This window comes from Sphaerodactylus townsendi, linkage group LG06 (assembly GCF_021028975.2).
Source record: "Sphaerodactylus townsendi isolate TG3544 linkage group LG06, MPM_Stown_v2.3, whole genome shotgun sequence".
Lineage (NCBI taxonomy): Eukaryota > Metazoa > Chordata > Lepidosauria > Squamata > Sphaerodactylidae > Sphaerodactylus > Sphaerodactylus townsendi.
This window is the reverse complement of record NC_059430.1, coordinates 49,413,597-49,431,200: the sequence shown is the minus strand read 5'-3', so window position 1 is coordinate 49,431,200 and position 17,604 is coordinate 49,413,597. Positions and strand designations below refer to the sequence as shown.

Below are 17,604 nucleotides of genomic sequence, written 5' to 3'. Positions count from 1 at the left end.
GTGAGGGGGAACGGCAGAACACTTACACTTAATGGAGAAAGGAAGACAGGACAGACTGAAGAGGAAAAGAGTATTGAAGTTGAGTAGAATGCCTAGACAAGCCCTGCACTCCCTATCTTAGGCAGGAAGAATACTGGATCCTGGAAGGGTGATTGAGCCCTCCTCAGGAAGTGACAACAAATTAGGTCCTGCCTCCCTGAGAATGAGCTAGGAATCACCCGATCAGGATGCCCGAGCCTCGCCTCCAGGAGAAGGACAGAGTTCTCTTATCTGGAGATCAGATGTAATTCTGGGAAATCTCCAGATCCCACCTGGAAGATGGCAAACTGAAGCCTGGAAGCAACCGCTGACTGACTCCATAGAACCTGTCTTGACTTCAACTAGGTCCAGCTGCTTGATACTGTTCAACATTATGCATCGTGCAAAAGACAGTGCGGTATAGCAATTAGACCTTCAGACTAATGTCTTGAGGACCAAGGGTCAATCCTCATCTGGCTGTGAGAGCTCACTGTGTGATTTGGTGTCAGCTGCATTAAAGTTTCAGTCTAACCTACCTCAAGGATTATTGGGAGCATTAAAAGGAGGAAAAGAGAATAATATAAGCTGCTTTGATCCTCACTGTGGAGAAAGGTGGAGTATATATAAAGTAAACAAATAATATAGCTGAATTTGGGACATGGATAAAAGGTCAGTTACTTTACGGATGAGACGGAGATAATGAGGCAAAGAAACAGGAGAGGATACCAGAGTTGCTAAAGGAAGCAAAGAAGAAACAACGTGGGGAGAAGGATACAAGGGAAAGTGAGATGTCCTCCCACTAGGTTTCCCAACCATAAGGGTTCCGTTAAATGTTTCCTACCATGGAAGTCAACCTGATTCAGCAGCCAGCACCACATAACTGGACCATAATTTTCCTAGGCAGAGGGTGGGACTAAAGACATCTGAACAAATAAAAATAGGTTGGCTGTTGAACAGAAAGGAAAAAAAAGGAGGCAGGAAAAGAGGCTTTCATGGAAGGGAAAGGAAAAAATAATTGTGGAGGGGGAAACAAGATAACTCCCATAAGTCTTTGCAGGTTGCTGCTTGTACAGACTGCCCCACAAAGGGCTTTCTTAGCTACTTTTCCCCATGAAGCCTTCCATGCTGCTCATAAATAAGGGAAACCTTTTGGGTAAAGAAACACAACAAGAAGAAAGAAATAATTAACAAGCCCCTCAAACTACTCCCTCCCTTCACATACTGAGGAAATTGTATTGGGGGACAATCTCAATAACTGTATTGGGGAAGGATTCCAGGCCAGGAATTCCAAAGCCGTCCCTTAATCTGAGCTACAGAGGCATTACTGTACCATTTTTTGATTTTATAACAGCAGTCTGCCAGAGATTAAGTACAGGCATGTCTATGCATCACCATGATTGCAATACTGAGACACTGTGCTACAAAGAGCTCCATTAACATTCCAGGCAATTTTTAGTGGAAGCAGTTCACATATTCAGCTGTAAGTCAAAGTGCTAAACAGCGATGAATGGACATGCAGGTATGAATCAGCGCAGAGGAGAGCTAGGTATGTTGGGTTGAAATCAATGAATGCCTTCTGCTGGTGGAGGGCTTCACCATCCATCAAATGGAGTTGAAAAGGGGTCTGCAACCTGCGGCTCTCCAGATGTTCATGGACTACAATTCCCATCAGTCCCTGCAATTTGGCCATGCTGGCAGGGGCTGATGAGATTTGTAGTCCATGAACATCTGGAGAGCCACAAGTTGAAGACCCCTGGAGTTGAGGGATACAATGCACTACACTTAACAGAGCTATTGCCCAATGGGCCCAGTTGCACAGGCAGAACTAAGTCTAAATAAGTCTTACAGAGCTAAGAGACAGGCATTAATGATGGAGAACTTTCTATGTTTCTAAATGTATTTAATATCTCTAATCTGACAAGTATCCAGACAAATTCCAGGAAAAGTAAGCAAATGCCTGTGTTCTTGGATTTTTTTCTCACATTCAATCACAATCTTATTGTGGTTACCTCAAGCGTTTTCCCAACAATTAACCAGCTGGTTGTACTTGTTAGATTTCGTTTAGAGTCATGGATGTGCCCAGTAGTGTGTGTGAATGCAGTTTGTAGAAACTTCTCCAGAGACATAAATGTAAAAGGTAAAACTTACATTTATTCAATCATCTTCAGTTCACAACTTTGTTCCAAGAAAAGGTAGATAGAAAGAACCCTAGTTTAAAGAGAATACTTTCCCTACAACAAGTGGGCACAACTAACGCGCCATCACGTGTGTGGAAGTGAGAGGCTGCTGCAGTGGGAAAGGCCCCACTGAGCAGGCTGCCATTGACCATGCGCTCGGGTCAAAGGCTAGAGCAGAAGTGAAGCTAGCATGGGAAAGAAAGGAAGTTAGTGGGCAGTCTCCTGGCCCAGACAAGGAGGGCAAACAAGAGAGGCAACATCACAGTTAGAGTGAGATACACAGCACCCCCCAGTGTCCAGGCATGCAGAAGTCGCTTATTCCAACAGTACTACAGTGCCAAACCAGTCTGGCATATTCTCTTTGTTAGTAGCAAATATGTGACAGGACACGGATTCAACTCCACTAAATTTATCTCAGTAATGTTTGATTTGAGCTGGATGGCCCAGGCTAGCCCAATATCATCAGATCTTAGAAGCTTAGTGCTGGTTACTATTTGGCTGGAAGGCCACCAAGAAATTCCAAGGTTACCCTGCAGAGGCAGGCAATGACAAACCACCTCCAAACTCTCCTGCCTTGAAAACCATACTGGAGCACTATAAGTCAATTGCAGCTTGACAGAACTACATACACACAATGTTCCTCTCTGTCAGTGAACAGATATAAAAAGCTAATGTCGACAGTGACTATGTACTACTGACTTAAGTAGTTAATGTGTTCTAATCACCCCATAGAATTTGTGCAGCAGTCACAATATCAAGTAGTTAATGGTACCTTTTGTACCCAAGCCAACATTTTTGCAACAAGCACTTCCAGATCCAACAAAAATTTAAAATGACTGACAATCACTATCAGCTGTGCAACATCCAACATGCTTCACCTAATAAAGCAGAAAATATTAAATGCTAAACTATACTCTGTCTCACCAAAAGAAAAAACCAAAAGTTGTATCTTCATTCACCACATGCTGAACTGTCTTTGTTTTAGAATGGTCCCTTTGGATTCTAGTGACTGCTTAACAAAACTGAAGCACATGTGGAACTGAGGCACATGAAATGAGTTGTCCCTTTACTAAAGCCCAGATGAATGTCTGGGGGTGGGAGCTAAACCCTTCTGTGCTCCTTTCCTATTCAAGAAATGAAAAAAGAGCTCAATCAGACCAACCAATTGATAAAGGAATTCTGAAGTTGTTGTGTCTCCTTGACTAAACAGTGAAATGCCTTCACGCTCACAGTGAGAAATACACCAGTGGTATAGTGACACCTCTATCCTTTCCCTTCTGCAGAGAACCATCAGCAGCTGTGAGGGGGACATATTTAAATTACTTACACACACTCTTTCACACCCATGACCGTCCTAGACCATGGCCTTTTGTAGGTGCTTTCAGCACTCATATCATGTGTTAGCCTAAACAACATCAATGACACTTTAAAAATGGATAAACATTAGCATTCTAACAACATTTGTACAGATTTCAACAAAGTGATCTGCTGGAAGAGTACTGAAAACTTAAATACTAATTGACCTTTTTTTTTCATTTCTATTCTATATCCATTTTGCAGTGTTCCAAAACATGTCTGTTTAGGAAAATAAAGCCTCATCCTCCAACACTGATAATCTGAATTGGATAATAGAATAATTATCTCAGAAATTTACTAGTTCAGTTTTTGCTTACAAATCTACACTGATATTGTTACTTCTATCCCATCTTTAAACAATGAAGAGGCATTTCATAATATGTAAGAACAGAAGTATTACATATCATACTATAACTAAAAATGCATTCATCTAGATCAGGGGTCTGCAAACTATGGCTCTCCATATGTTCATGGACTACAATTCCTAACAGCCCTGCCACTTGCCCATGCTGGTAGGGGCTGATGGGAATTGTAGTCCACGAACATCTAGAGAGCCATAGTTTGCAGACCCCAATCTAGATAAACAACAGTGATCATAGTTATTTTTATGTGTTCTCTCTCAACTTCTGAACATTAGCCACAGTCATTTCAATTTTAAGCCAATAGTATTCAAATACTATTTTTCACCAGTTTATTACATGTTTATTTATATGAGCACTACAACAAAGTAACAGAACTGAGGGCAGAGAGAGAAGAGACAAAGGTAATATTCTGTATTGCAGGGGTCAGTCCTAGTAAAACCAGTTTTAGTATTATGAACTGTTTTAGCAATAGAAAAGGGTATGTTTGCATCTTACCTGTTATGTCTTCACAATTTTAATGGGATGAATGTGCCTGGTGCAGGGATATCAGGTTCTCAACATCGGGCTCCAAGGCACTAAGGAGAAGTTCTAGATCCCAAAATTCAGTAATCTCCAGTCTTTTTCTTGTTTGGAAAGAATCTGAGTGACTGCACTGAAGCCCTGCTTCATGAAATATGATATTGGGAAGACAACAGAGTGCATCTTGACTTTGTCCCACAGTGCAGGGTAGTAGTTAGGAATGTCTTTTTGAGAGAACCATGTAAATGGGGCACAAAGATTGAGTAATAAAGATGCCTTTACTGGCTCTTTGCCTTGGCTCCCCCCATACACACACAGAGCAAGGAGAGTGCTGCTGCTTTTCATTTAACAAAATCTTGCCTTGCAAAGCAGCTCAATTGGGGCTCTTTGCCTTGGCTTCTCCCCACACAGGGCTACACAGTGAGGACTGCTGCTTCTCCTTTTTTTCAAAAAATTGCCTTGCAAAGCAGCAGCGATGGGGCTCCTTGCATTGACCTCCCCCCCCCCTCCGCTACACAGCAAGAAGAGTGAAGTTGCCTATGGGACAATTTGACTTGGCTTTGCTCCATCTTACCCTGGGTCACACAGTGAGGAGTGCTGTTGCTTTTCCTTTATAATTCACCAGTCATCAGGATGGGACTAGACCCACTTATTTATCACAAAGTGCCAACATGGCAATTTAACCTGAATACTGAGATTTTAGTCCTGCGTGTACCAGCTGCTCTGCCCTGCGCTGCTCCAGCGTCTCCACCCCACCCCTATGCCTCCACCCCACCTGCTCGAGCAGGGGTCAACCTGCTCTGGCCTCCAGCAAGTCCTGCACGCATCGCTCTGTGCCTCTCTAGCATCTCCGCCTCCTCTGCCTCTGCCCCCCCCCCCTTGAGTATCAGCCACCCGGAGGACAGGCAGCAGGCTCGCTAGCCGAGTCCTCCCTGCTCACCGAGAGGCATTGTACCAAGCGGCCCAGGCCAGCCTAGATGTGTGTGTGTGTGGTGGGTGATTTTCCACCTCCCACACATGATGAACTCTGTGTGTGCGTGCCCACAGAGAGAGCTCTGAGTGCCACCTCTGGAACTCGTGCCATAGGTTCGCCACCACTGCCCTAATCTATACTATTATCCCAATGTTTACACATAGGAACAGATTTGTTTTACGGTAAGCAATATTAGCAGTCAAATCTGATAGGCAGTTTGAACAGACATTCAGCCCCACACACAAGGTTATTAATAAGAAAATAGTCTAAATCACACTGAATTACCCTTCTGAGAAGCCTGTACATATCTAAAACTATCTAAGGATGCAAGTGTCAACCTGGACAGATAGAGTCAATCTTGGTCTTCAAAATGTTCCTATCGTGAACACAGCTACAGAGTTCTAACTCACTCGTCAACATTTGTATTCTGGGCCACAATCAATCCAAGTTAGCACTGCTGATACTACCCATATATCAGAAGGTAACATGGAGCATATATTGGATCTTTCATTTTAATTAAATATCAAAGAATATAGCAAATGAACACAAGAATGATGGTGTAAGAGCTATCCTTTAAGGTTTTTAATAACTGCAGCTGATGCAACTGATTTGAATGTTGAAAAAAGGACATTTAAAAAACTCTAAATGTTCAGACAGTTACTGACATCTTAATGGAAAACCAGTCTAAAAAGAGTCAGAAGATAAAGTGGTTCTACAAGTCCACTCACTTGGGATTAATGCCCTTCCATCCTATACTCCAGCACAAATTTATTTCATTTTTAGATACCCCAACAAGGAACCAAGTTGGCCTACATTGTTCTCTCTTCTGTTTTAAACTAAAACAACACTATACTATGATGCAAATTATACTGAGTGTGTGACTGGTCACCCAGAAAACTTCCATGACACAGTGGGGATTTGAATCTGTGTCTCTGAGATCCCAGTCCAACAGCCCTCCATTCAAACATGACTTTCCACTACAGTACACTGTTTATGTACCAAAGAATCAGGAATATATGTAGAATGAATTGGAAGAATCTCAAGGACTAGAATAACTGAAAAGCTCAAATTATAAACCCATTAATGAAGCTGTTTAGAAGTAAATGTGGCGGAATACAGAACTCTTGAATGTAACTGGATAGGACTTTTTGCAGAAGAGACAAGTTATTTGTTTCTATGCCACCGCGTCACTTCTTGGTCATTTCACATTTAAGCAATATTAATTCAAATTAGAACACATACAAAGACCATCAACTAGAATACAAACAAGAATTGAGCAACCGTTTAAAAGGCTCTAGCTTAAGCAACAGATGCATTTAGACAGGTTAGGTGTGCATGTAATGCAATCCACTGGTTTTAAACAAATCTAAAGACATGCATCACCTCTTTCATCTGCCTGTACAACAGAATTGGCAGAGAACAACAAAACCTGAGCCACAAAAGCCACAGGAACAATTTGTTACACTTTGACTGTACATAGCAGATCCATATGTGTGAACAGTCCCAGAAAGAAGCAGATAGGATACAACAAATGTAGGTAGGGAAGAGAAGATGAAGATGCATCAGTTTAACAGAACAGGGAAAGTTTAGGTTACTGAAGAGAGGGAGGTCCATCACTATAAACTGCCTGGAAACAGATAAAAGAATGGAAGATATCTGTAGAATAGAAAAATTATTGGAAAAATTCTTTCTCAAAACATACAAGCAAACAAGTCACTGGTGGCAAGGTGGCAACCTGGAGGGACTTGTGGTGGCCAGCCGTTTTTAAGCATCAAATGGCTGCCACTGAGAGGAATGGGTAAGCTGCAAGACTTCATGAGGTTCAGGCTCCATACATAGGAAGGGAGCAGATGTGGTTCTTTTGCTTGATGATGACTGAAAATGTGGCTGTCTGAAAGTCTTGTTGTGAATACTATTACTATAGTATGAACACAACTGGTTATAAATGTGGGCTCTGAGATAAATGTAATTCATTTATGCCCCTATCTTATTCTTCGAATATTGCACCCCTAGTTGCACACAACAGGTTATGTCAGTACAGGCAGATTTTGGTGAAACTGATGCAAGAACATGGTTTCTTAGAAACTGAAATTTGGCTTCATTGCCAAAATCTAACTTTTATTTGAGCATCTACGTGGCCATGCTCAGAATTCAAAAGATATTTCTCTCTAACATTGGTTCAGATGGTAAAGCTGAATTTGCTATTCACCCACTTGGTGAGAGCTGTGAATGCAACCAGACACAAAATTTATGGCAAGAAGAATACTATCCATCTCACCATGAAGAACTATGGATCGTTTTAAAGCCAAAAGCATAAAAAAGAACATGTGAGAAATCACTGAAGCAATAAGTTCTCTCTAGCAACAAATATAATTCTAGTGGCATTCAAACAAAATGCTGTTTATGACAAGTATGAACACAGTGTGTTCCCTCCCTCCTCGCCTCAGACACGAAGAATGCTTTGGCTTCCCAAATCTGAGAAGTCTTTGAATTCCCAATAGCTGTCACATCCTACTTTAGAATCCCACTATAGGGTAAGGACACAAACTCCAGTGTGTCCAAGTGCTCCTGCATTTGGAGTGAACTGGAGTTTGATTCAAGGCTTCCCAAATCATGAACAAGAGAATGAAGGAAAGGAACATACAAGTGTGATAAGCTGCATTTCATAAGCACAAGCTGCATATCACAAGCAGAAGTTAGAATTCAACCTACAGCAACGGTAGTAATAAATAAGAGAAAGGTGAAAAGAAAGATGAGGGCAGTAGAAGATGAAAAGGAGTAAGGAAAGGATGAAAGAGCCTGAAGAAATGCACCTTCCAAAGGTATTCAATGCAGACTAACAACTCTGGAGATTTCTGCTACTTTATAGCAAGGAGTGCCACTTCTAACTGCATTTTAGAGTTTTCATCATTTGGAAATTATATTACATATTGTTAAATTATATTTCACAATGTTCAGGACTCTGGAGGATCAAGCCATGTACGTTAAACATAACCAGCTACTCAATATATGCACAACAGTTAAATCTTGTATTAAATCTGAACAGTAGTTCAGAATAGGGTTCCCAAGTCTCTCCAGAGGTTCAGAGACACCTGAGTATGCAACTACAATCCAAACTACCTCTTTGTGCTCATTATTTACAGTATCTTCTTCACAACAGAGGCGCACACAATGCAGTTCAAAGATCATGCAAGCACATGGGGAAGGGAACTATTTCATCTGTGCAGGACCTAAAGATCTTTAATGTTTTACAGGTCATAACCACGCCTTAAAATTATGCCCCCAATGACTGAATCATACCAATGCATAGCATGGAAGAAAATGGTGCAATGTTCCTCCATTTTTTCACTTTTCAGCATGGAAGGAGTCTTATTCTACAACAGTCGTAGCTTCTTAACAGTCCTGGTATCCCACATCTAGGTGTTATAAAAGTCAAGTTTTGAGGTTACAAAGGCACAAATGCTGGTGTTTGACTTGAATCAGAACAAACAGACTTCATACCAAACAGTGATGGCCAAGGTACTTACAAACACTGCCTCAACTTTTTAAGGAGGCTAGAAAAACTTGTTTTTTAAAGATCACTCTCTAATCTACAGAACCCTTGTAGTGCCTGACTTCAGCTTCAAGCACGACAACTTATGACGACAAACCACTGTGAAGTGCTCACTCATACTTATGATATATCAGTTTAAGTCCTGATGATAAACAGCACCCAACAGTTTTGACAAAATGAACAACCACAGCTATTCCACTAATAGCAGGTAATTAGTGCTAGATCCTTAATGTTAGGCTAGTCTTTTATTCCAATACCTGCTTAATTTATACTCTTACCTGCTTTTACTTTTGTAAATGATGCAGATACAGCTCTAAACATGTGGTAACAAAATACTTTCAGCTGCAAGTACCCATTTTTGACAATGTTTTCCCCTAGTTTCAATAACACTGGATAAACAACTGTCGGAACTGAGTTTGGAAATATAGTAGAACTAAGTTGTTCAACATAAAAGACATGGATCTTAAAACTTAAGAGAAGACCTACTTTATCACAGCCTGAAAAATACAGTGTACTCAGGTAAAGGTTTAAGGAGCAAAGTTTACTCATTGTTCCAAATTAGAAATGAAATATACATCATTTTGACATAGCAATAAAGCATATCCATATATGTTGGACTAATAATTGATACTAATTTCCTGAAACTGAATCAATAACTTTAATTTGTATCGCTGACAAGAAACCTCTACCTCTAATAAAAGTAGATATTAGGAAGGTAGCCAATATCCTCCTAAACTACATTCTACTACAGAGTTTTATAGGCAGACACTCTTCCTTTCCAAAATACAACAAGATTTAATCTTTACATATATAAAAGTCCTTTGAATTTCTTACAGACTGCATTCACCTCAACTGACATTCAGGAAGACCAATCTCAATGTACTGTATTTGTACCATCTTCAGGGGTCATCCAGCCCTCCATCTTTTCATGCCAGATGGATCACAGCATGAGTAACCTTGACGGAATTTTAAAACTGTCTATTATAGAAAACTGAGTATTAATAGATAACATAGAAAAAATGTTATTCCCAACCAAGAACCTCATTTCATTTTGTCCAGCAGTTACATTTTAATCCTATTTTGCACTTTCCAATTTGTTCTACTTAATTCAGCAATGCTAGGCTGCAAACCACAAGCATGGGACTTCAGCGTAATTTGAATTTATAGAAGAAAAGTAGTTTGTGGACTGTGGCCTCTGACAGAATATAGTAGTAATACTACTGGAATGCTTCCACGTTCCTTTCATGTTGCCATCTTCTGCCTGTAATACATATACAATTTGGAAGGTTTTGTTTTCTATCATTTTTATACCTATTCTCAAGTTTTCCCTAGAAATAAACACTATCAAACCCAGAAAACAGTCAGAACTGTGCTACTTATGAAACATTCAAAGTGCATGGCATGCTCTGAGTTTCATAGTTTGATGCTCGAAGACAGTCGCTCTGTGCTAACTAGTTAGTAGTCATCAGGTTTCATGTAACAAACTTTCCAGCCTCCCTTTATTTCACCCATTTCGTAAGAACGTTCAGTTTGCTCTTCCATGGTAAGGAGTAATGAGAATCCTGGTACAGAGTTTTTTGTGAAATTACTAAGCAGTGTCATAAAATGGAGAAAAAAACATTGTACATAGTTCAGCCCATAATACATGCTATCATCCAACACATCTACTTCATACACACAAACTATGGGTGGCAGATTTCAGGTTCCACTGCATCAACACAAGAAACAAGTACGCTCAAACTTCACAATATCCATTCTAAATATACCAATTCCTATTCCAGAGATTATTTGTCATTTTTTTGTACAGGATCCTTTTTCCATTTTCAGATTAAAGTTTCCATTCACTATGAAATCTTAAGATTCAGAATAGCTGAAACCACATATATAAATAAGTCTATCAATGAAATGACCACATAAGTTTAAGTCTACAATATACCTGCAGTTATTCCAAATATTTCACATCCCAAGGTACTAACAGGCACATACTTTGCAACTACCATAAGTCAATTTTGTACCAAACTACAAATCTATTGCCAATGCTCTTATTCAGCAAATCGTTCACAGGTCAAATTACGATACTAGCTAATATTATTAAGCACAAGGTGTGTATTTCTAGTGGTGTGTACATTCTATGCTGAACACCTACATCATTTATGTTTCACAACATCTGATCTACATCTCATTCCCAAAAACCTTCCTTTACAGTTATGTCATGTAGTGCTGAATATAATCCTAATACTCAAGTTTCCTGTTCCACTGGGAAAAAAAAGTAGTTCTTTACAAGTATATTTGTAAAGTGGCAAGGTAAGTCATACAGCCTGGAAAGGCAGTGAGGGTTCAACCATCATATTTCAGCAAGGGTCTTACTTCCCAGCTGATACAGTTTTCAAAACAATAAACAACTTAACACTGAAAATTTAAACTGTTCACAGGGACCAAAAGCAAAGCTTAATGTTATGAAAATCTTCACAAATTTATATTCACAGAATATAATCAAAGGTCAGTTATCTTAAGCACCCCCTTCCTTTACTGAAATTGGGAATGGAAGGGCAGGGAGAACAAGGCACAGTAGAAGTAACTACATTTCAGAGGCTTTTTATGACAGAATTAAGTACACAGGCCTAGGAAAGATAACTACTTCAATCTCCTACCTTGTTTAAATGAAACTGGATCTTTTCCGAGACAGTTCTCTACATTTGCAGTGGTTTACAATATAGTTAGCAAGACAAAGGAAGACCAACTGTTACTTCCCAAGTAAGTTGTCTTCCAAAAGTATGAGTCCAGCTATATCCAACTTGTTACATCCATGCAATAAATGGGCCAGCCATATGGAACACACATTTACTGTTGTTATCAGTCTTCTAAGCACCCATCCATACAAGATAGAAATAAATCCCTTTCTAGGATTGGGAGCAGCCACCCCCAGGGTGAAGGGTTCTCCTCCATGAACTCAGGTGGTATACAACAGCCAACACCCCATTGGCAGAAAGATGAGTGTCATGCAAATCAGGTCTCTAGGAAGCACTTCTTATTACGAATTGGGGCAAGCCCCACACGGTACCCCTGCACACCGCTCTGATCAACCTCACCAAGGCCACGCTGGAAATCAGGCTTCAAACCTTCACAACCCGTTTTGTCCCGTTCATGTCATGACAAAAGCGGAGTGCAGCAAGACGAGCAGCCAGATCGGTAATTATTGTCGGTGGCTACCCTCCGATTGGAAGCACAATCCAGCTTGCAGGTGGGAAGAAACACTTATCGGGAGGAAGCTCCAAGTTCCGAGCTACCCCCCCCCCCTCTCCTCCCGAGAAAGAGGTGACCCGCGGACGTATTTTCTCCCTTTCTCTCTCTCTTCTGGAGAGGGCACAGACCGAGGTGGCCGGGAATGCTAATGCCGTGCAGCTGCGGCAATCTAATCCCAGCTACTTAACCCAGCAATGCGAACCGGAGACGGAGAAGCGCCTCCACCTAACGGGCGGGGGGGGGGGGGGCACGCTGGAAGAAAGCTGGCCAGCGGGCAACGTGAAATGCAGGCGGGCCAAAGGGAACCGCCAGGCAGTAGCCCGCGCTCACCCCTGAGGCGGCAGCCGAGCCTCCGGGTGGGGTGGGCGGTCGAGGCGACAGCGTCGCTCCCGGTTGCCCTCAAGGTCACACTGAACCGCTCTTCCAGGCGGCGGCGTGGGGTTCCCGAGGCCGGCCAAGGAGGACGGGGGGGGGGCCGTAAACGGCCTTGCCGCGCCGGCCTCTCCTCCGCCCCCTCCTCCTGCGCCTTCCGGCTGCCTAATCCCCAGCCCGCCCGGCCTGCGCTGCTCAGTTTAGTCCCACCACCTGCGCCGACGGGAATGAGGAGGCAGCCAGCGCCACACGACGCCTCCGCTTCTTCTCCCGTCACGCTTCCTCGCCCCCCTCCCTCCCACCCCGGCCACTTCTTACCGTGGCCACTGCGGCCGAGCCCCGCCACACGCGGCAGTCGCCGCCGTCGCCAGCACACGGGGGCCCCCACCACGGCCCGCGAGCCCGAGCCACCGCCGAGCCCGCCCGCCCGCCCGCCTGCAAACGGGGAGGGGAGAAAGGAGGACAGTGCCGGGCTGCCTGCCCCGCCCTCGGCAGTAGCTGGCCAGCACCTCGCACCGGTTAGTCAGCGGCAGGCGTGCGGGCAAGTTCGCGGAGGCAACCGGCTGCTTCGCCACTGGGGAGGCAGAGGGCGTAGTAGCCCGGCCAGCCCGCCGTTGCTGCACGCTCCCTTCCCCCGCAGGGGTCGGTCACTTACTTGCCTGCTCACTCGCCCTCCCCAACGCGACCGCGGCTCTAGTGGCAACCGCCGCCGCCGCCGCCGCGTCCCGCACCACCACGGTCCCAGTCACGTGACGGGGTCTCGCCAGGGTTGCAGGAAGAGGAGGGGGTCGGAAAGCTCAGCGCCTTCACGGGTGGGGAGGGGGCGTTAGAGGAAAGAGGGGGCGGAGCTTACGATTGGGACCACTGCCCGAAGGGGCGGTGCCTCTCGGTTTCCCCGCCTCCTAACTTGCCTCCTTTTGGCTGTGACTGCCTGACGTGCTTTGTTTCCATGACGTATGTGGGTCGGGCAGGAGCGTTTGATGAGGCCCGGCGGGCTGCGGGTCGTTGACTTTGCCACTGGCTGCTCCCTAAGGAGGGCGAAGGGGCGGTTGGGGCGCGCGCCCTGCCCTCCCCCCACCCCCGAAACTCCGGCCGTCTGTGATTCCCTGCCCTCCGCCTATGAAGGAGGCGATGGGGCGGACGGCTGGCCGGCGGCGGGCGGGTTTAAACGCCAAGCGCCGAAGGCTCGAGGGTCAGTCAATCGGCAAGTGGGAAGGAAGGAAGGAGAGTATAAAATGAGAGCCAAGTTAAGGCGGCAATTCACAGCCACAACCGGCTGCAGGAGACCGCTGCTTGCCTGGACCACTGTCTTCCTCTTGTTCTGGGCATCGAGGAGGCGTACAGGCCGACTCGCCACGAATGCCCTCTCGGGCCACCGGAGCGGGGTGGGTATTTACAAGCTGCGCACCCGGGAAAGGAAAAATGAGTCTTGCTTTTCTTTTTTGCCACCAAGTCGCAGCTGAATTACGGCTTCCCTGAGGGCTACTTGAGGTTCGGAGGTGGTGTGCTATTTCCTCCCTCCGAGGAGCGACCTCGATCTTCCTTGGCAGGCTTTCATCCAAGTGCTAAGCAGGGCCGACCACACTTACCTTACGGGTCTGACCATATCGGGCTAACCAGACCTGTCTATGTCAGGTTATAATATAGTTAGCAATACCAAGAAAGACCAGGTGTTAGTTTCCAAGTAAGTTGTCTTCCAAAAGAATGAGTACTTTTTCTTCCAGCTATATCCAACTTGTTACATCCAAGCAGTAAATGGACCACTGTGCAGAATACACATATACCTCTGTTACCAGTCTTCTAAGCCCCAATCCATGCAGGATAGAAATGCAGCCCTTTCTAGTACTAAATAGTGCCATCCCCACTTACTTTCAGGGGTCTGACCAGATCAGGCTAACCAGGTCTATCCATGTCAAGGCTGAGAGGACACAGTTTGACCGATTTCCACCACGGACACTTGATAAATATGGTGGGGTGGACTGACTGCTGGCCCAGCAATAATGCCCAGTCAGAACAGATTATGATGTGTACCTGTTTTAGTGACTTTCTCCTTGTGCAAAAGTTATAGGGTAAAGTTTAGTGAATGCAATTATTTCTGAGTAGCCCTGCCATAGCGTCAGTGTGCGCCAAAGACTATGGTTTTCATAAAACGGTGTGCTTTTAAGCTTAATACCTGTGCCTTACTAGCAACCCAGACCTAATTCCATGCAGGACAATCTTTCATAAAGCCTTCCCTTAGTTGCATACATTTGTTAGAACTGTCTGCTTAATGGTTGACTTACACATACTGTGCTTACATTCAAATATGGGCAAGAGAACAACTGGCAGGTATGTTTACACTTCAAGTTAGAATTTGGTGGGTCATCACAGTAGTTGGGGAAAGAAAAAGATATAAATGCTAGTCAAGTTGTGTCAAGATTGATGGTTCATGGTTGGCTTAAAACAGTTATTGATATGGCACGAGACCTAAACCAGAACGATTGAAAATACAGGGTTTAGATAAAACATAGCCAAGATATAGTGTTAATGGCATAAGGGAGTGCAGTTTGTGGATTTCCTGCTTCCTTGACTTGCACCTGAAAGAAATCAGATATGTGTTTTTGGTGGCAAGACTGCTTTGCTCATTTCCCCCTCAAATGGCAGAGTATCTCTTATCTTACACCTGATTTTGTAATTCACTCCCTGGATTTGACAGGGTTTGTTTATTCTTGTGGATCCTTTCATTTTGTCATTTATTTTAGTACATCCAAGTACTATTGCTTGATGCACCAAAAACTGTCTTCCAAGAAACTTGGGAGTATGTCAAAAAAGCAAAGAAAAATAGAGTTGAACAACAGTGGAGAAACTGCCATTCTGAAGTACTACTCTGGCTTGTAACCCATCCCCATACTCCGCTACCTGTACAAGTAAAAGTAGTAATACATAAAAATAAATTGGTATAACCCTCAAAAATGTAAACAGCTACTACTGAATAAACGGGTCTTTATTTGCTAATGTATTCTAATTAGAACTAAATATAGAATGATTTGGGGACCCTTTATCATGGAAGAAATGTGAAAAATGGAGTAGGATGCAGGAATAATAAATGTATGGATACAGGTTCCATGATTTTTCTTACAGTCTTTTGGGATGATCAAAGGTGATGGCTTCTTTCTTTTTCACCAGTAGAAATACTGGTTGGATCCAGCCCATTATCTAGTGCTGTAGACTACACAAACATCTTCTTAGTAAGCAGTTCTAACAAAGCATTTTGAGTGAGTAAAGGCTTCCTTTTAAAAACTTTTCACTCATTCCAAAAGATGAAATATTTTACACATTTTTTCACTGCTCCCCTAAATTCCAAGGTTTGTCATTAGAAAACTGAAAAACAGTACCAATTTTTCCCAGTCTTTCTCTCCCATGTTGAGTATACATGAGCCAGTATAGTGCACTGGTTAGACTGGGATCTGGATAATCTTCTACTGGTCATGCTCTATCAACCTTACCTACCTCACAAGGTGTGATTATTAAATGGGGAAGAACTGTACACATTATCCTAAACTTCTTAGAAGAACACTGGGATAGTAATTCTTTAGCTAGGTAAATCATATGTTGCTTCTCAGCCAGAAAGTCTAGGTCTTGTGATATTCATCTTCTCTGTGGCCATCTCCTGAGTAAGCAAAAGGGAGAACAGCCTTTGCTGTCAAGATTGTGGAGGAAGTAGAAGAGTGTACTCTCAAAACTCAGTCAATTACTGGGACATTCATAATACTTTTGAAGAAGTCTGCTTTGATTTTTTTTCCAGAAAGACGATCAGTAGCTCAAAGGGAACATCAGTTTTCCTTCATCATAGCAAAATAAGAGAAAATAATTTGTTTCCTTTAGTCCTGTGGTTTAGCCACATGATGAAAGGAAAAGAGAAAAATGAGTCAACATAAAGAGAAGCAAACTAGGTGTTTTCCAAGTGCGTTGCTCACTGTGATGAAATAGCAGTTAATGAAAGTTTGCTTAAAATAATAATTTATGGTATTTTGGCTAATGGGAAAATTTGTTCCCAAGATTAGTAATGTACCTGTGATTAATTCATTAACATTGTTTATGTGTACTTCTGTTTGTCCATTATGGAGGTGGTCCTCTGCTACAGACCATACATTCTGTGGCACTAGATGTGTCTGCTCACATGAGATCAATGTCTTTCAAGCAGCTAAAAAGTGCCTAACCATAGAGGACCATAGTTTGCAGCAGAGGACTGCTGCCACAATTGATAAAGAGCAATGCAAATAAAAACAGTTGTTTAGTTTAATAGATATTTTTCCTGGATGAATGCTTTAGTTTAATTCATTCCCAGACTTTTTCTGGCCACTTCCCTCTTGGTTCTATAAATTCATTCCAAGTGCCCCCTACTCTAAATAATGTTGTTCAGAATGCAGGCTGGCATGAACAACTACGGAAGATTCCAGTAGCATTCTCTCCTGACATTTTGCCTACATCTGTGGCTGGCATCTTCAGAGGATGATCCATACAGCCCGGAAACCCCACAACACTGCAATGATTCTGGCCGTGAAAGCTTTCAATAGTAGTAACAATTCATTGCACATTTATTTAAAATCCAATTAAAACTTTTAGTTTATTCAACAAAACAAGTGAATGTGATCCAATGATATCAGTTTTTCAAAGCCTGGTAGTTATTTAGCAAGAATCTTAGATATGACATTTAGTAACCACTATTCAGTAAATCTTTAATGCAATGGATGGCTTGATAAATTCATACCAGTTTCCCATGTCTGTTCTAAAATCACTTAGCAGGCATCTTAAATCATGTTTAGTTGATTTCCTGGAGAGGCTGGATGACCACATTAAAACCACTTTCCACCAAATATGATGTTGGAAACAACAAGGAGCTTCTTAACCAATTATCAAGAGATTATCTATCTTGGGGGAACTTTCCAGTCCTAGCTACTGGTAGTTTTTTTGCCTTTGCAGTTGCACAGCTCACTTCACCCCACACCCCCAAGGAGAAGTTCCCAGGCAAGCTGAATTAGATCATGCAAC

At 42.9% G+C, this 17,604-nt stretch overlaps 1 protein-coding gene across 1 annotated transcript in view; it reads right to left on the bottom strand.

Moving 5' to 3' along the window:
* LOC125435363 (plasma membrane calcium-transporting ATPase 1-like) overlaps nucleotides 1–13,364 on the bottom strand; it is a 78,388-nt gene extending 65,024 nt beyond the window's left edge. The window contains exon 1 of the mRNA XM_048501551.1: nucleotides 13,229–13,364. The gene's annotated coding sequence lies outside the window, so the exon portion shown is untranslated. The remainder of the gene's footprint in view (nucleotides 1–13,228) is intronic.
* Between the last annotated feature and the right edge of the window lie 4,240 nt (nucleotides 13,365–17,604).